This window comes from Prionailurus bengalensis, chromosome E1 (genome assembly GCF_016509475.1).
Source record: "Prionailurus bengalensis isolate Pbe53 chromosome E1, Fcat_Pben_1.1_paternal_pri, whole genome shotgun sequence".
In the NCBI taxonomy this organism is placed as follows: Eukaryota; Metazoa; Chordata; class Mammalia; order Carnivora; family Felidae; genus Prionailurus; species Prionailurus bengalensis.
Window position 1 is genome coordinate 38,858,009 of NC_057347.1, and position 16,991 is coordinate 38,874,999.

At 41.6% G+C, this 16,991-nt stretch overlaps 1 protein-coding gene across 4 annotated transcripts in view; it reads left to right on the forward strand.

Annotated features, from left to right (window-relative positions):
- The first annotated feature begins 294 nt into the window (after window positions 1-294).
- The window catches only part of WIPF2 (WAS/WASL interacting protein family member 2), a 49,528-nt gene continuing 32,831 nt past the window's right edge, over window positions 295-16,991 (forward strand). Inside the window, exon 1 of one of the 4 annotated variants that reach the window (XM_043584364.1) lies at window positions 295-475. The gene's annotated coding sequence lies outside the window, so the exon portion shown is untranslated. Of the gene's footprint in view, window positions 476-689; window positions 828-16,991 lie in introns of those variants that run through there. The other 3 variants (XM_043584365.1, XM_043584366.1, XM_043584367.1) reach the window with 3 other exon arrangements.

Genomic DNA, 16,991 nt, shown 5'->3' on the forward strand with positions numbered 1-16,991 from the left:
GGATTTACCTGCGGAATTTAAAAGTCTCGATGCGTAGGACATACCCCAGACCAATTAAATCAGAATCTCTGGGCTTCACTCTCTGCCTAAGTCTTCGCAGACGATTCCAGTCGCTGAAGTTGCAAACCCTGCTTTGAGGAGGTAGGCGGAATTTTCGCGACCTTCCCAAGATGGCGGCTACCCGACCGCTTCCGCCTTTACGTGCGCCGTTAGGGGGCGGGCTTTCCGATAGCGCGTGCGTGTAGTGTCTTTTCGCCCCCTGCTCCCTCCTCCTCTTTCCCCCGCCTCCATTTTGTTCGCGGACGCTGGGGACGGTGGGAGCAGATCCATTTCCGGGTTGGCAAAAGGGGCGGCGGCGGCGAGAGAGGGAGCTTGCTGGGGAGCTAGCCGGACGGGACGAAGCCGGAGCGGAGGTGGCGGAGGATTCGCTCCCGGGGCAGCTACAGCCCGGTCGAAAGGAGGCCGAGGAGGCTGGGTATGTCGCTGAGATGACCTGCGGACTTGAGTGGGAGGGAGGGCCGGGGTGGGGGGCATTGGGGCGGGGCTTGGAGAGGAGAGAGAGAGAGAGAGAGAGAGAGAGAGAGAGAGAGAGAGGGAGAGAGACAGAGAGGAGATTGGGGGAGGGGCCTGAGGGAGAGGGGGGTCCTGGGGGCGGAGTCTGAGGGGTGAGTGGAACGCTGGGCTGGGTCTGAAGAGCTTGGAGCGGGGCGTGGGCAATCTAAGTAGGGAGGAGTGGTCGGGAATTGGTGCGGGACGACCGCTGACTGAAAATGGGAAGGAAGGTTACTGAGAGACAGGAAATAAGGAATCCTGAAGGGTTGGGTAAGGTAAGTAAGACGGCAGCTGGGAGTGAGGAACAAGTAACCGTGCGCCTAAAGGGAGATGGGGAGGGCGGACTTGTGAACAGGTAATTAACAGGATGCTGAGTGAGGAGGCCACTGTGACATTTTAGGGATTGAGTTGAGTGACAACCAATGGTTTAGGATGATTCGGGAAGCTGCTTACACTAGAGGGTATCTTGAGAGCGTTGGTGGAGAAAGAATCAGAGTTGAGATAAAGGTATGAGAAGTACTGAGTTGCGCATGGAAGCAACCTAGAGTTGAGGGTTCAGATTGGAGTGGTGTGAAGCAAGGGAAGATGGAAATCTTACAGTGTTAGACGTGGGCAGCGTGTGGTGGTAAGTTACTGATCGGGAAGGAAAATTACTAAGAGAGAACGCACGGCTGAGGAGCTGGAAGAAGCTGGCCTGTACTGGAGTTTGTATTTTTAAAGGGATTTGAATAATCTGTGACTGCTTTGGGCTCCCCCAGGATCCACCTCCTTTTTCATGGTGCTGTTTTTACTCATTGTTTTCTGAATGATTTACGGAATGTTTTGGTGGCTTTTGTCTCCTACAAACCAAAAGAGAACCTTGGGGAATAAGGACTGTTCTAGCATACCTATGGATTTACTAAGTAACTTTGAGGCAAGTCATTAAACTGTCCTTCCCCCTCCCCCCCCCCCCCCACTTTGAAAGACAGGTTTGGTTCTTCTCTGCTTCTGAAAGATTGTGTTAACTAAGTGGGACTTTTTTTTTTTAAGTTTATTTATTTATTTTGAGGGGGAGGAGGGGCAGAGAGAGGAAGAGAGAATCCCAAGCAGGCTCCTCGCTGTCAGCACAGAGCCCAACACAGGGCTCGAAGTCACAAACTGTGAGATCATGACCTGAGCCAAAATCAAGGATCAGATGCTTAACCCATTGAGCCACCAGGTGCCCCTAAATGGGATCTTTAAAGTGGTTGCAAAGAAGTGATCTCTGACAACAAGATTGAGATATTGGTATTTAGAAGACCTGTTTTCTCAGTTTCTTCTCAGCCTCGCTGCATTTGTTACGCCAGGGAATAGTTGGTTTTCCGCGTTTGTTGTGCCAGGGAATATAGTTGGTTTTGATTTAATACATGTTCAGTTTTTTAACTTTTTTCCGAGTCAACTTTTAGTAGCCCAGAATTTCATATTACTTGTTACATTGTATTGGCTACCATCAAGATGGAGATAGGGAAGTTAGAGCTTGGGTTGAATGAGGTTGGTTGATGAGGAATGTGAGAGAATGCAGCGTTTTATTTTACCCTTGACAAACACTGACTTTCCTCAATGAACTCTGAGAATTCGCTGAAAAACAGTACTTTATTTAGTTGAGCCTTTTGCTTTGGTCCAGGCAGTTTGGCCCCGTTGGTGGGGAGGAGTGTGCTTGTGGACAGTTTCAGCTTCTTTATTGTTAATGCTTTGAAATCTTGACTATTCCAATTTTTTCTTTGGGCATAATATTCTAAACACTTTGCTCATAGGTGAACTTATTTAATTTAGCTTAGAAGAAGTGTTCCTGAAAGTCTTGGCATTTCTGAGGTCTGACTTGGATTTGCTTAAGAGGGGGCAGTTTCCAAATCTACCTCATACTTGATATCCGTAGTGTTTACTTTAGTTGGTACTGATTAGTTATGTGATGTCAGCACAAAGGTGAAATGCAGGGCAAGGTGGAAGATGTTGATAACAGTGGAGTTTTCAGGTTTTATTAATGGCTTTTAAGAAAGGAAGAGAGAAGTCCTGTCCCTGTCGAAGAGACAATTTCTTGACCTCTTCTTAGATTGGGGGAGTAACCTAGTGTACTTGTGTCTGTTTTCCTATTGCTCTGAAATGATTCTGAAAGTCTTGGGCTTGTTCAGGCTGTTCTCAAGCAAACTATAGTCTTCTTACCCCAGCAAGAGCAGGAAGATCTTCAGGCTATGAAGTATATAGTACATACTTATTTGGGGGTAAAAACCAGCTTAATATTTTGCCGTTATTTCAACCACAGGGTGTCTCTTTGGTTTGTTTTTCAGAGGGTTTGGAAATAAGTTATGGGAGTTCAGAGCTCTGGGCAGGCTTTTGGTATAGCCTGCTCTTTAACATAATGATTTTCCATTCTTCCTATCCTGTCACGTTTTTCCATTGCTCTACTTGAGCCAGTCCTAGGTAGAAAATGGCAAATAACACATTCTTTCCCTGTTCTTTTTAGTCTCCGGTTGATATGTTGTCTGTGTCACAGTTTGATACCTCAAAAATGAAAGGATTTTTGACTGCTTTAAATGGAGAAGATGACAGTAGCTGAGCTGGGTTTTCTGGGCCAGAGAATGGACTCTGTCAGAGCAAAGAATAGTTGCAGAGACACAAACTGGGACCTTAAGCTGTGACTAACATTTTGGCAACATGCTTCCCTTTGCCAAATAACTTCTTTTCTTCTTGAGTGTGATTGTTGATCTCCTTCTCAAAGTAGGCTCTTGTTGCTACTGTGCTCCACACAACTCCCAAGCAGAAGTTGGCAGAGTTCCGGTTGACTGACTGTCTTTTGAGGGATATGTCCTGGATTAGAGTAGATGGGGTGTTCCTTGTCAAATTGAGGTTCATTGGCAGGTCCTGAGAGCTGCTCTGCAAGGAAATGGAGTCAGTATTCTTTACTGAATGTTCTTGCACTCCTTTATGCTTCTTCTAAATTCAAACCTGTTTCTTATTCACCTGCTGATTAAGTGCAGAATCATTGCCTCTGCCTAGCTTTCAAAGTCCAGAGCACTGGAGAGAGAGAGAGAATTTCCCACTTTTTTTTTTTTTTTTTTTTTTGCTCCACTCTCCCTCTCAAGCCTTTTAGCCTAGGGAACCACAGGCTAAATTCATGAGTACTTCTTGGTATTATTATAGACAGGTATTAAACAAAATTTTTATTTAATGTTTACCTTTTTTTGAGAGAGCATGAGTGGAGACGGGCAGGGAGAGAGGGAGACAGAGTCTGAAGCAGGCTCTAGGCTCCAAGCTGTCAGCACAGAGCCCAATGCGGGGCTCAAACTCAAAATCCGTGAGATCATGACTGGAGCCAGTCTGACACTTAACCGACTGAGCCACCCAGGCACCCTATAAAGGGGGATTTTAAAATGGTGAGTAGAACTTTATGGAGAAAAACAATGTTGGTAGGGAAATCAGGTGATTCGTTTGCTGGTGTCTGTGTCAGTCTTAGATCTCAAGATTTTGACTTAATATGCAGAAAGAGTGTTTGGGGGCAAAGAAGTTATCAAATGGGAGAGCCAGGAATTGGCTTCTTACTTGCCATGTAACATGGCAAAGTTATGACGATTTAGAATGGCTGTACTGAGTACTTCGTTCTACTTAGTAAATACCATTTTGTTTTTCAGGGGATAATTAGTTGAAGATAACTGTGTCTCTAATAGGTCTTGGGATGGATTATGAAGATCATTTCTTGCAGTCGATGGCAATGGCCCTTGTAACATTGGAGATAATCCCGAAAAAAAATCCTCTTTTTGGTGGCCCTGGATTCAGGTTCCTCTTGCCATTCTTAGTCCAGAGTATTCTGTACCTGATATGCAGGTTTGGGAAACTAACAGGTTCAGATCCAAAGGTTTTGACTCTGTTCCAGGGCTTTGATTGTGGTAACAAACAGGATTATTGGAGTTGTGTTTAATCTTGTCTCAGATATTTCTTTACTGAAGAATGTCTTAAAGTTTGGCACATCTGTTTATCTAAGGAATGTGTATAGATTTCCTTACCATTTTTAACTAGTTTTCAAAACGTTCTTTAGTTTTGTGAACTTTGTGGATTCAGATTAAGCTCCATTTGGATTTTAAGGCCCCTCGGTGAGAATATTTTGTTTTGGGTCAGTATTTATGATATTTCTTCCGTACAAATGTATCGACCTACTTTCTAAGCTAAAAAAAATGCTGAATTCCCTTTTTTCTCTAATCCCTTTTTTCTGTCAGTAATCCCTTCTGACTGTGAAAACATTCTCCATGTATCTGGATCGGGACAATTAGTTGCAAAAAAGATGGAATTTTCTTCCAAAGTGGTACAATCTAGGAGTGCCTGGGTGGCTCAGTTGGTTAAGTGTCCAAGTTTGGCTCAAATCATGATCTCAGAGTTGTGGGTTCAAGCCTCACATTGGGCTCTGTGCTGATAGCTCAGAGCCTGGAACCTGCTTCAGCTTCTGTGTCTCCTGTTCTGCCCCTCCCCCACTCACACTCTGTCTCTCTCTCTCAAAAATAAATAAACATTAAAAAAATAATAAAGTGGTACAATCTAGTATGGAGTAGGATGTCTGAGATTTGTGGATAAGTGAATTGTCTTTCTTTTCACTCCCCCCCCCCCGCCCCGCCCCGTGCTTAGCTTGCAAGCAGGATATTTGTCATCAAATCATTTAAACTTCATCACTGTCTTAGAAATGAGGATAGGACTGTCTTTAGCAAATTTTATTTATTTATAAGTTTTATTTCTGTTTATTTTTCTTTAGTTATTTATTTTTTTTAAGTAGGCTTCACACGCAGTGTGGATCCCAGTGCGGTCCTTGAACTCAGGAGGCTGAGATTAAGACCTGAGCTGAAATCAAGAGTCGGATACTTAACTGACTGAGCCACCCAGGCACCCCATTTTATTTTTTAGTAATCTCTATACCCGGCATGGGAGTTGAAATCACAACCTGAGATCAAGAGTTGCATGCTCCTCTATTTTTTTTTTTTTAATTTAAAAGTTTATTTATTTATTTTGAGAGAAAGAGACAGCATGAGCAGGGGAGGGGCAGAGAGCAAGGGAGAGAGATTGTGTGGAGCCTGCTTGGAATTCTCTCTCTCTCTCTCTCTCTCTCTCTCTCCCTCTCCCTCTCCCTCTCCCTCTCCCTCCCTCTCTCCCGCTCCCTCCTCCTCCCCCTCCCCCTCCCTCCCTCCCTCCCTCCCTCCCTCTGCTCTCTGCCCCTCCCCTGTGTGCACACACATACACTTTTTCTCTCTCTCAAAATAAACCTTAAAAAAAAATACATTTATATGGTTCAAAATTCAAAAGTTAAAAAAAGAGTGTACATTGAATAGTCTTTTATGCTTGTGTACTCGTGCGTCCAGTCTGTCTTCCCAGGGGCAACTGATGTTTTCAGTTTCTTAAGATCCTTTCCAGAGATAACATGTACATATAAAGCATATGTATATTTCTTGCGTTTTCTTTTAAATAAATGTAGCACGCTGTTAGTACTGTTTGCATTTTTAAAAAACTTACTTTGGCAGTCATTCCATGAAAGCAATAGAGATTTGACACCTGCCGTGTATTGGTAGACATTTTAAATATTTCCACCTTTATGCTATTACCAACTATGCCCTAGTGAGTAACCATAAGCATTTGGCCCTTTGTATATGTGACTATATCTGTAGGGTAAATTATAAGTAGAATTGCCAAAGCTGATGTGTTTTTAGCCCTGTTACTCATTTATTTGTCAAGAAGTTTTGAGCTCCTACTGTGTGACAGGCTCTGTGCTTTGCCAGTGAACAAAACTGACTGAGCCCTTGCAGTCATACAGTTATGGTCTGGTGGGGAAGACATCCATTAAACAATAATTAATTACTGTTTTGCTCTAAATACTGTGGAAGCAGCTAATGGGAAGCCTAACCCAGGTTGATTGGGTAACAGGGCAGTGAGGGAATGTCCCCAAGGAATTGACTTTTAAGGCTGACACCTAAGGGATGAGGGGCAGACCAAAGACTGCTAGGTGGACGGAATGGCATAGATGAAGATCCTGAGGAGGGGCCATGTTCTTTAACATGGCTATTTTGAAGAATTGAAGGAAGGAAGTTCCAGTGTGTCTGGAGCTTAGGGAATGAGAAGTAGAGAGGTAGGCAAGGCTTCAGGGAGTGTGAGGTCTCAAAAAAAACCAGGTAAATGACAGTGGATTTTGAGCCCAGTCTTTACAGGAGAGATTTTTCTCAGTTCTTTTCACAGATATTAATTTACTAGTGTTGATGCTGAAATTGTCAATATCGTACAGAAATCTGATGCTTGTACAATGGAATATGTATTTTATAAGAACTTTTTTAGATAAAGGAGATTCTTTTAGTCTTGAGTCATTTTATTTTATTTTATTATTTATTTATTTATTTATTTATTTACATTTATTTATTTTTGAGAGACAGAGTCAGTGAGAGCACAAGTGGGGGAGGTGTAGAGAGAGAAGGAAACACAGAATCCGAAGCAGGCTCCAGACTCCGAGCAAGCATTCAGCACAGAGCCCGACGCGGGGCTCAAACCCACGAACTGCGAGATCATGACCTGAGTTGAAGTCGGTCACCTAACCAATGGAGCCACCCAGGTGCCCCGTTATTACTTACTTTTTTAATGTTTGTTTATTTTTGAGAGAGAGTGTGTGAGCTAGAGAGGGGCAGAGAGAGCCAGAGACACAGAATTGGAAGCAGGCTCCAGGCTCTGAGCTGTCAGCACAGAGCGCGTTGCAGGGCTCCAACTCCAACTCATGAACTGTGAGATCATGACCTGAGTCGAAGTCAGATGCTCAACCGACTGAGCCACCCATACGCCCCAGTCTTGAGTCTTGATTTTTAGGTCCGGCAAATTAAACTTGCATGGCTGGATTAGGTCTTAAAATTTTAGGATCTTGGAAATTGGTTTGGAGGTTAGAAATAATTGGGGAACCATTCTGAGATTATGGGGGATGGTGAATTTGGCCATACCACCCTGAACACACCCAATCTTGTCAGATTATGGGGATGATGAGATGGGTGGTTTGCCAGACCTGCTGCTTAGGAACAGAAAACCTGTTTACTTCTAGAGAATATTGACTGTTTTTTGTAAGCCTCATAGGGCTAGAGGGTGAGCACAGATGTTCTCATTATGAACTGGTGAATATAATACTCTGTTTGTACCCGTCCGTCATCTAGGCCATATGTCTTAATACAACACATAACTCTTATTGGACGTGAAAATGAATCAGTAGCCCAAGGGCCATTATAACTCTGAATATATGAAAGCATTTTTATCTGCAAGTATATTGACTTTTGTTCAGACATCACAATACTCTTGCTTAAAGCCCAGATGGTCCTGTTTGATTTAGTACCTTTTTTGTGTAATTGGATCAGCTTGCCCTGTTGTCATAACTTAAAGTAGACTCTTGGTTTAGCAGCCCAGCAGTAGTGAGCAAGGAATGAAAATGTGCAAATTTTTCTAGCATTTCAGCATGAAGCGTCTGTATATCTGATGGCTTCGGGGCATTAGAGTGAGAGAAGAGACGCCTCAACAATGAAAGTCACAGCTTTGTTATTAGATTATCTGTGGTGAGTCAGGGCCTAATATATTATCTTTGAAATGAGGCATGACACTTCTCTCCATGTGAAGTCTGGATCAACATTTTATGGAGCATCTGTTTAAATTTTCTTTCAGGCCTTTTCTCATGGAGACTGTCCTCACTGGATTTCCCTTTCTCCTGACTCTTGTCTTTATAGGCTTTTTACTTGTATCTTTGGGATGTGTGGAATGAAGGCTGCTGGGACATGGAAGCTGAGGCCTAGTAACATGAGACACAGCTAGCCTAGCCTACAGTGAGAAGAGCCATTTTTTGTCATCTGTGGCTAGGTTACAGCCTAACCCGCTAATTAACAGTTTCCTAGAACTTGTAAAGATGTTTTGACCACAGATGTTGGGTGTTTCTAAAAAATTTTTAATTAGTTGTGTTAGATTGAAAATAAGACCTAAAAAAGGAGCTAAGGTAATTGATTTCAAGATCTATCCCTTTGTTTTTATGCTTACCTTTGCAGTTAATTTTGGTCATGATTTCTTCTTGAGGCCTCGAGTTTCGTCACGTATTTGACCTGCGATAGAGTGAACTCTGGGATGGTGAACATTGTTAGGTCACACCCAGGCTGTGGCGGAGATTGAGGTCACATTAGGCAGCCTGCTTTCATTAGAGTTGGATCTGAGATACAGGTTCTAGAATTAAGCATATAATGGCCTTTTAATTATTTGGTTGGTTTGGGATTTTCTGCTGTTTTTAACTACATTGGCAACAGATCCAGTACGGACCTTATGGTTTGAAATTTTGGTCAGTCTGAAGTTTGATTTTGCTTATACAGTGTTAGGATTTTTTGCCTTTTAGTAATTAAATGTTTGGATTTTTAAGTTGAAATAGTAAGAATACACAATTTAAATAGTCAAATAGTACTACAAGACTTATAATTAAAAGAACAACTGCTCCATTTCTCCTTATTTGTCCTCATTTTTAGTACTTTCGGTGTTTTTTTTTCCCTGATGCATATTATTTCCATATTTTTACATGGTATGCCTGTACTGTCATTTCTTGGTTTTTCTAGTCTCAGATGTTATCTATTGAATTTCTATGAAAGATGATTTTGTATTCTTTTTTAAAAGATTTTTTAAATTTTTATCATAATTAAAAAAATTTTTTTAATATTTGTTTTAGAACGGGGGAAGGGGAGAGAGAGAAAGGGCAACAGAGGATCCGAAGTGGGCTCTGTGGTGATAGCAGAGAGCCCAATGCGGGCCCGAACCCATAAACCATGAGATCATGACCTGAGCAGAAGTTGGATTCCTAACTGACTGAGCCACCCAGGCACCCCTTTATATATTTTTTAAGTTTATTTACTTATTTTGAGAGAGAGAGAGAGAGAGAAAGAGCACATGAGCAGGAGAGGGGCAGAGAGAGAGGGAGAGAATCCTAAGCAGTCTCTGTGCTGTTAGCTCAGAGCCCAAGTGGGGCTCAACCTCTTGAACTGTTGAGATCATGATCTGAGCTAAAATCAAGAGTTGGTTGCTTAACTGACTGAGCCACCCAAGCACCCCAAGATTTGTTTAATATTTATTTGTGTGTGTGTGTGTGTGTGTGTGTGTGTGTGTGTGTGAGAGAGAGAGAGAGAGAGAGAAAGAGAGAGAGAGAGAGAGAGAGCGCGCGCGCGCGTGCGTATGTGTAGGGGAGGGGCAGAGAGGGAGGGAGACAAAGGATACAAAGCAGGCTCTGTGCTGTCAGTGCAGAGCCTGATGTGGGGCTTGAACTCGAAAACTGGGAGGTCATGACCTGAGCTGAAATTGGACTCTTAACCCACTGAGCCACCCAGGTGCTCCAGATTTTTTAAAGTGAACTCTACATCCAACATGGGGCTCAAACTTACAATCCTGAGATCAAAAGTTGCATGTTCTACCAACTGAGCCAGCCAGAAATCCCTGATTTTGCATTCTTATACTGTTATCTATCCTCAACTCTTTCTGCTACTTTCCTAATACAGTCCCATCACAGTTTTTATTAAACCAGTATTTTATATGTTTTTATGTATCAGGGTTCAATTAGAGAAACAAACCATTCTTGATATTTCAAAAGAGGATATTAGATGCTTACACAACCATTGGAAGATCATGGGAACATAGGTCAGGGAAAGCCACTTTGCAGGGATTACAAACTGCTAACCATTAATAATCTTGGCTATCTTAAATACCAAAGCAGGCAGTTTGTAGAATATTGGAAACCTGCAAAACGACATGTCTGTCATTTGTTGGAGGCCACACACCTGCTCATTGCTACTAGAAAAGCAATAATGACATATACCTTTCTTACATCTTCTAGGGCTTGAGTGGATGAGTCTGTGCTGATGGAATTAATTAATTTATTTATAACATGGGGCTCAAACTCCCTACCCTGAGATCAAGAGTCGCATGCTCTTCCAACTGAGCCATGGGTCCAGTTGACCCATATGTACTGTTGGAATTTAAACCACAACTCCATTGAAAGGGCATTCTGGGAAATGTAGTTCCCAGGTTTTCAGCCTCCCTTTCCATCTTCCATGAGCCCAGAAAGCGAATACAGGTAAATGTAACCTAAAGAAGAAAAATTAACATCCAGTATAATGACTGTGTGTACTATGCTTATACAGTATTTCCTTATAGATTTTCCCTTTAAATATAATAATTACCATTCTTTTCTTTCCTTTTTTCCTTCCTTCTGCTTGATTTATTGAGTATCAATCACTAGTTCATCCCTAAACTCTGAGGAAAGTGTAAATCTCTTTTCAGTACAGTTGCATTAGTGGAGCCTCGTTGAGAGGCTTTATGAAAAAGGGTTCATTGGAGGTGGTGCATTTTTTTTGAGACTTACCTGTTTCTGCCTGCACATTGGTTGGAAGTTTGGATGTAAAATGTTGTTAGAGATGGTATTTGGAAACTTTAAGCCTTGTTTTGTGGTCTTATGACTTTCAGTGGTAGACTGTGAAGTTTGATGCTATTCTGATTCTGGATTTTTTGTATGGGATTTGTTTTTTCTCTGAAAGATTTTAAGATGTTGTCTTTACCCCAGGTATTCTGAAATACAGTGATACATGACTGTATACCTTGGTGTGACTATTTAAAAATTCATCATGATTGACATTCATTGGGCCTTTTCAGTCTGAAGCTTATTTCCATCTATTCTGGGAAATTTTCTTGTATTATATATTTAAAAAAATTTTTTTTTTTTTAACGTTTATTTATCTTTGAGATAGAGACAGAGCATGAACAGGGGAGGGGCAGAGGGAGAGGGAGACACAGAGTCCAAAACAGGCTCCAGGCTCTGAGCTGTCAGCCCAGAGCCCGACGCGGGGCTTGAACTCACGGGCTGCGAGATCATGACCTGAGCCAAAGTCGGCCGCCCAACCGACCAAGCCACCCAGGAGCCCCTTGTATTATATTTTTGATAATGTATTCTTTGGTAGTGATTTCTGTCCTTTCTCTTTCTGGGAACCCTTATTATCCAGATGGTGAAATTCCAACACTGGTCCTCTTAATTTTTTTTTCCTCATGAATTTGTCTGTTTTTCCCTCCTCATTCAGTTTTCAGATATTCTGAGTTTTTTCTTCCAACTCTTCTATGATATTTTTAATATTTGCTATTGGCATTTTAAATTTCCATAAGCTCTTTTTGTTCCAGAACTTTATTATTATTATCATTATTATTATTATTTAACATTTGTTCATTTTTAAGAGAGAGAGAGTGCAAGCAGAGGAGGGGCAGAGAGAGAGGGAGGCACAGAATCTGAAGCATGCTCCAGGCTCTGACCTGTCAGCACAGAGCCTGATGTGGGGCTCGAACCCACGAACCGTGAGATCATGACCTAAGCCGAACTGACTGAGCCACCCAGGTGCCCCAGAACTTTATATATAAGTATTTTCACACATTGTCAGGAATTTTGTTTTGCTACTTTGATTCTTGTCTTTCCTGTAAGAGATTTTCTTCAAATGTCTGGTAATTTTTGGCTGTTTATTTTTAAGAATGAGGCACTAAAAAGCTCTCAGTGTGGAGCCCTGGCTCATCAAGTGGTAGGCATCACTGTAGGGTGTATTGGCAACTGGTCATTTTCCTTGGAGAGGACTCTTCCAATCTCCTGCGTAGAGAGGATGAGCCCAGCAGTAGGTGTTTTGGAACCAAATTGCGGAAGAGAGCTGAGGAACGGGGACAGGTCTCATCGCTGAGTGGAAGACTTTCACTTGATCTCCCTTTTTACAGTATGGCACTCCTGCTCTAAGCTGTAACTGCTCCCTTGGTTCAGAGGCTTTCTGCCTGGCAGCATGGGCAAGGGAAAGAGGGTACCTCTTTCTTTTTTTGAGAGAGAAGTCGCAAGTGAGTAGTGAGGGGCAGAGAGAGAAGCAAGGCTCACCCGAAGCAGGGCATGAGCTCACCCCAAGCAGAGTTCAAACTCACGAATTGTGAGATCATGGCCTGAGCCCAAGTCAGATGCTTAACTGAGCTACCCAGGTGCCCAGAGGGGAATATCTTTCCTTTACAGACTTTCAATCAGTTCTCCTGTTTTAGCCCCTCCAAGGCCCCTTTGTCCAGAGGTACCAGGTGCCTTTGGTTTCTGAGCTTTTTCTGAGATTCTGTGGTGGGAATCTACTTTCTGCTGCAAGTGTTTAACTTTTTCCTTCCTTTGAAGTTACTTGTCACTAGTGCATGTGCCTTCCAGCTTCCAAAATTTTGTTGACATCCTTCTGCTGTTGCATCCTTTCCCATTTTCTTCATTTTTTTTTTTTTCAGGTTTAGGTCTTAAAAAAAACATCTCTTGTCGTTTTAATGGTGTTTCATGAGGGAACACTGATAAATGCATGCAACACGTTTATGTTGACCCAGCTTATTCATCAGCTTTTCCTTGCTGATTTCCGTTCAGACACAATAATGTTGGTGTAGTTGATTATTAATGCTCTTTCAGAACAATGTTTTTCAGACTTCCCTAATACCAAGTATTACTTAAGGTGCTTCTTAAATATACAGATCACCAGATCTTTCTGCTGAAATATTTCTGATTTTAGTAGGTCTGGATTAGGGTCCAGGAGTGTGTGTGTGTGTGTGAGTGTGTGTGGGGGGGGGGGTGGGTGGTGGGTGGTGGGTGTGTGTTTTAAACAAATGCCCTAAGATGTGTCTTATCTTCAGGTAAATTTGGAAACTCTGTTTTAGAAGAACTTTTAAACAATTTATTGCTCCCAAGTCTCTAAGGCAAACTTCTCAGGCTCCACCTAGTATTGCTTTTGTATTCAGACTGTGTTTTAGTCTGTCTGGCTTTGGTCTGGATTTCTAAATTAGAATGTGTGTCCTTCATCTGATTAACTCCTCTCTTCTCTGGTTAAATGCTGGCTGATGTTAATGGCTTTGGCCTTGTGTGACTCCCATTTTTTTTTTTAGCTAGCACTTCTAGACCCATTGGTTCTTGGCCTGTGTGGATGAGGAGGAAATATTAGTTATGAACATTGAGCTACTCTCTGCATAATTTCGCTGTCCAAATCCAGGAATCTGTTAATTTTTTTTTTTTTTTTTTTTGGTGAAGTGGAAAATTGACTTAAGGTTTTGAAAATAGATGTACTAATGATCTGCCTTGGACTAATGCAGAATCATTTTTGGAGATGTTAAAGGATGTGATTTGAAGTTTGTAACTTTGATAATATGAAAGGGCACATTCTCTTCTCCTTTTTGTATTATGGATCCCTAAGACCTAGAAAGGAAAAATGGTTGAACCATTTACTGCCAGTCTGTAACGCATCTGGAAATGAGATGTTTGCAGCTGCTCTTTGGTTGCTGTGAATTGCTTGGCAGTCAGGAACCAACTAGTACATGTCTTATAATGCAGACGCCAAGTTTAGGATCCTAGTTCTTGGTTCTCGGAAATCTTGTGGCTGTTATTAGCTAAAATACAGCCTGAGAAAGTCATGTTGGCTCTGACGTAGAGCTGATGTAAATCCTTAGATGAACAACTCCAGAGAAACAGCTCTAATATGTTTTGCAAGTTCCTCTGAAACAGTTTTGGTGAATGAAGCCACAAAAACAGTTCTAAATCTAAAGTGTTATTGTTTGCTAGATTATTGATCTCTGGCTATGTTACAAAACACTACTTTGAACTACTACTGATTTATTGCAGTTGACTGTTTTCTATATATGTTCCCCTACCTTTCCAATACTTTAGTGTTTTCAGGTTAACAGGATTTTTCTCTTTGCTTTGAGGGGTGTAGTAGGTTCTGGTGAGGTCATTCCCTGACCTCTGTTTAGGATAATTTTCAGACATTTTATTTACACTTGATCTTGCATTAGTTAATCTATAGCCATCTCTTTTATGGAGCCATTCTTTGCTGTTGTGGTTATTTAATTGAACACAAGAGCAGACTTCTCATTGATTTGTCATCATTTTAGATGAGAGGGCTTGGCTCCTGGGTTGCCCTGTATCTGGGAATAACCCGTGGCACCTAATACATATTACATTAAGTAGTATGTGAATAAGTACACTTCTGAGTTTATGTTTTTAGGGCTTTAAACAAATCTAAGACAAGAGGAAAGAGTCATATTAGGGGAAAAGCTGCATCATGGGATGTGTACTTCCGTTTCTTGTTAGAGAAATTATATAGACAGGATTTCCTCATACAGTTACATATCTTTCTTCTGCCTCTTTCCTTTTCTCTTTCAAGGTTGTGTACTGCGTATAACAGTGAAAAGTCATTGATGTAGAGAGTAAAAATCCAGCTTTAGTGGTAGAAATTGTAGGATTTTCAGTTTAAATATTCACAGTGTGTATGTGATTTTTTTTTTTTTATTACTTGTTTTGGATCAATCCTATTTGCTGCATAGTTGGATTTCCATGATGGAAAATGCCTGCAGTTGGAAGAGTGATTTTTTTCCCCTTCATGGAGTAACCTTGGAGTTTTAATTAATTCTGTCTGTATGCATGATAGAAATCTGTTTCACCAGTTTTGACTGAATTGAATTTCAAGGGGAAGGTAGCACCTTTTCCATTGAGAGAAGAGGGCTGTGGATTATTTTTAAAGCCTTTTTTCAGGTTGGTGGGAGGGTGGTTAAATATCTGTGACATGAAAGTCATTCTAGTCTGTTTCCTTATGTTTTAGAGAAACCAAAATGCTTTAGTGGGAACCCTCCACTGTATTCTATCCTAGAACACATGAAGGAGTGTTCATAATTCTGTGTTGACATCAGTTCCCACATAATTATAGGAGCCTGTTGTTCGTTAGTCTCCTGGAGTGGCATGTGAATACTCTTAGGTAGCTCCTGGCACTTCTCCCATGTTGAAGTTCTTTCGTTTGGCAACTGGATGCCATTGTGTTTACTGTGGTAATGAGCTCCTACCTCACCATACTGTATTGCTTTTCAGGAGCAAAATTGAAGGGCAGGTGGATAGGCAGACAGATTATCATTAGGTGATTTTTAACCCTGGGAAGCTTCCAGTTAGTATCTAGGTCCCTAGCTGTGCTTAAGCCAAGAGATCAAGTACAGTCTATGGGATTAATGAGATAACCGATTGAATTTGTTTACTCTGGGCGTGAAACTATTGGTTGGTTTAAACTTCTTTAGTATAGGCATGTTGGATGGAGAAGGATACTACTTTAAAAAAATTTTTTTTTTAAATGTTTGTTTATTGTTGAGAGAGAGAGAGAGAGACAGAGTGCGAGTGGGGGAAGGGCAGAGAGAGACACACACAAAATCCGAAGCAGGTTCCAGGCTTCGAGCTGTCAGCACAGAGCCCGATGTGGGGCTCGAACTCACAAACCATGAGATCACGACCTGAGCTGAAGTCGGATGCTTAACCAACTGAGCCACCCAGGTGCCCTGGGATACTACTTTTAAGGGATTTGGAGAATGGCATGTAAGGCCTCAGATTTCATCTTCTACTACTCTTGTCTGTATTCTATTCTAGCTACCCTGGCTTTCTTACTAGTTCTCTGACATGACAAGCTCATTCTCATCTCAGGGACTTTTTACTTGCCATTTTAAAATTCTTTTTGGAATACTCTTTCCCTAGATGTTCATAGGAGTTGTGTGCTCATGGAGAGACTTCTTTGTAGAGAGCCGGCCCCTCTCCCTGCGACCCTGTCTAAGAGAACACTCCATCATACTCCTAGTTTCAGCCTTTCTGATTCTCTTTTTTAAATTCTTTTTATCAGTAACTGAGATACGAGATTGTATTTGTTTCCTTGTTTATCTCTTCTAGAACATAAGCCCCAAGATTGTAGAAACTTGTTCAGCCTCTAGAACTGAGTTTATCAATCTCAGCATTATTGACGTTTTGAACTAGATGATTCTTTGTTGTAGGGGACTGTCCTATGCATTATAGAATGTTTTTATCCACTAGAAGCCATGAGCACCCTCCTAGTCACGACAGTCAAAAATGTCTGTAGACATTGCCAAATGTCTCCTGGGGGACAAAATCATTCCAGCTTAGAATCATTGTTATAGAACAGTACTTTGGTTCCTAGTGAATGCTTAAGAAATATTTATTGAGGACGCCTGGGTGGCTCAGTTGGTTAAGTGTCCGGCTGTTGATTTTAGCTCAGGTCATGATCTCACAGTTTGTGGGTTCAAGTCCTGTGTCGGACTCTGTGCTGACAGTGCAGAGCCTGCTTGGGATTCTCTGTCTCTGTCTCTGTCTCTGTCTCTCTCTCTCTGCATGCATGCTCTCTCTTCTCTCTCTCAAAATAAGTAAACTTAAAAAAATATTTATTGAATGGATCAAGTGATGGGTGCTTAATAAATATCATTGGGTGGTAGATGAATTCATGAATGATTGAATTTAACAAGTTAAAAAAATTTCAAACACTGAACTACACACAGTCCCGTGTTTCTTCCTTTCCTGTTTTTCATAGATATCCATTCTTTTTTCTGTTTCTGGCACAGTGTCCATC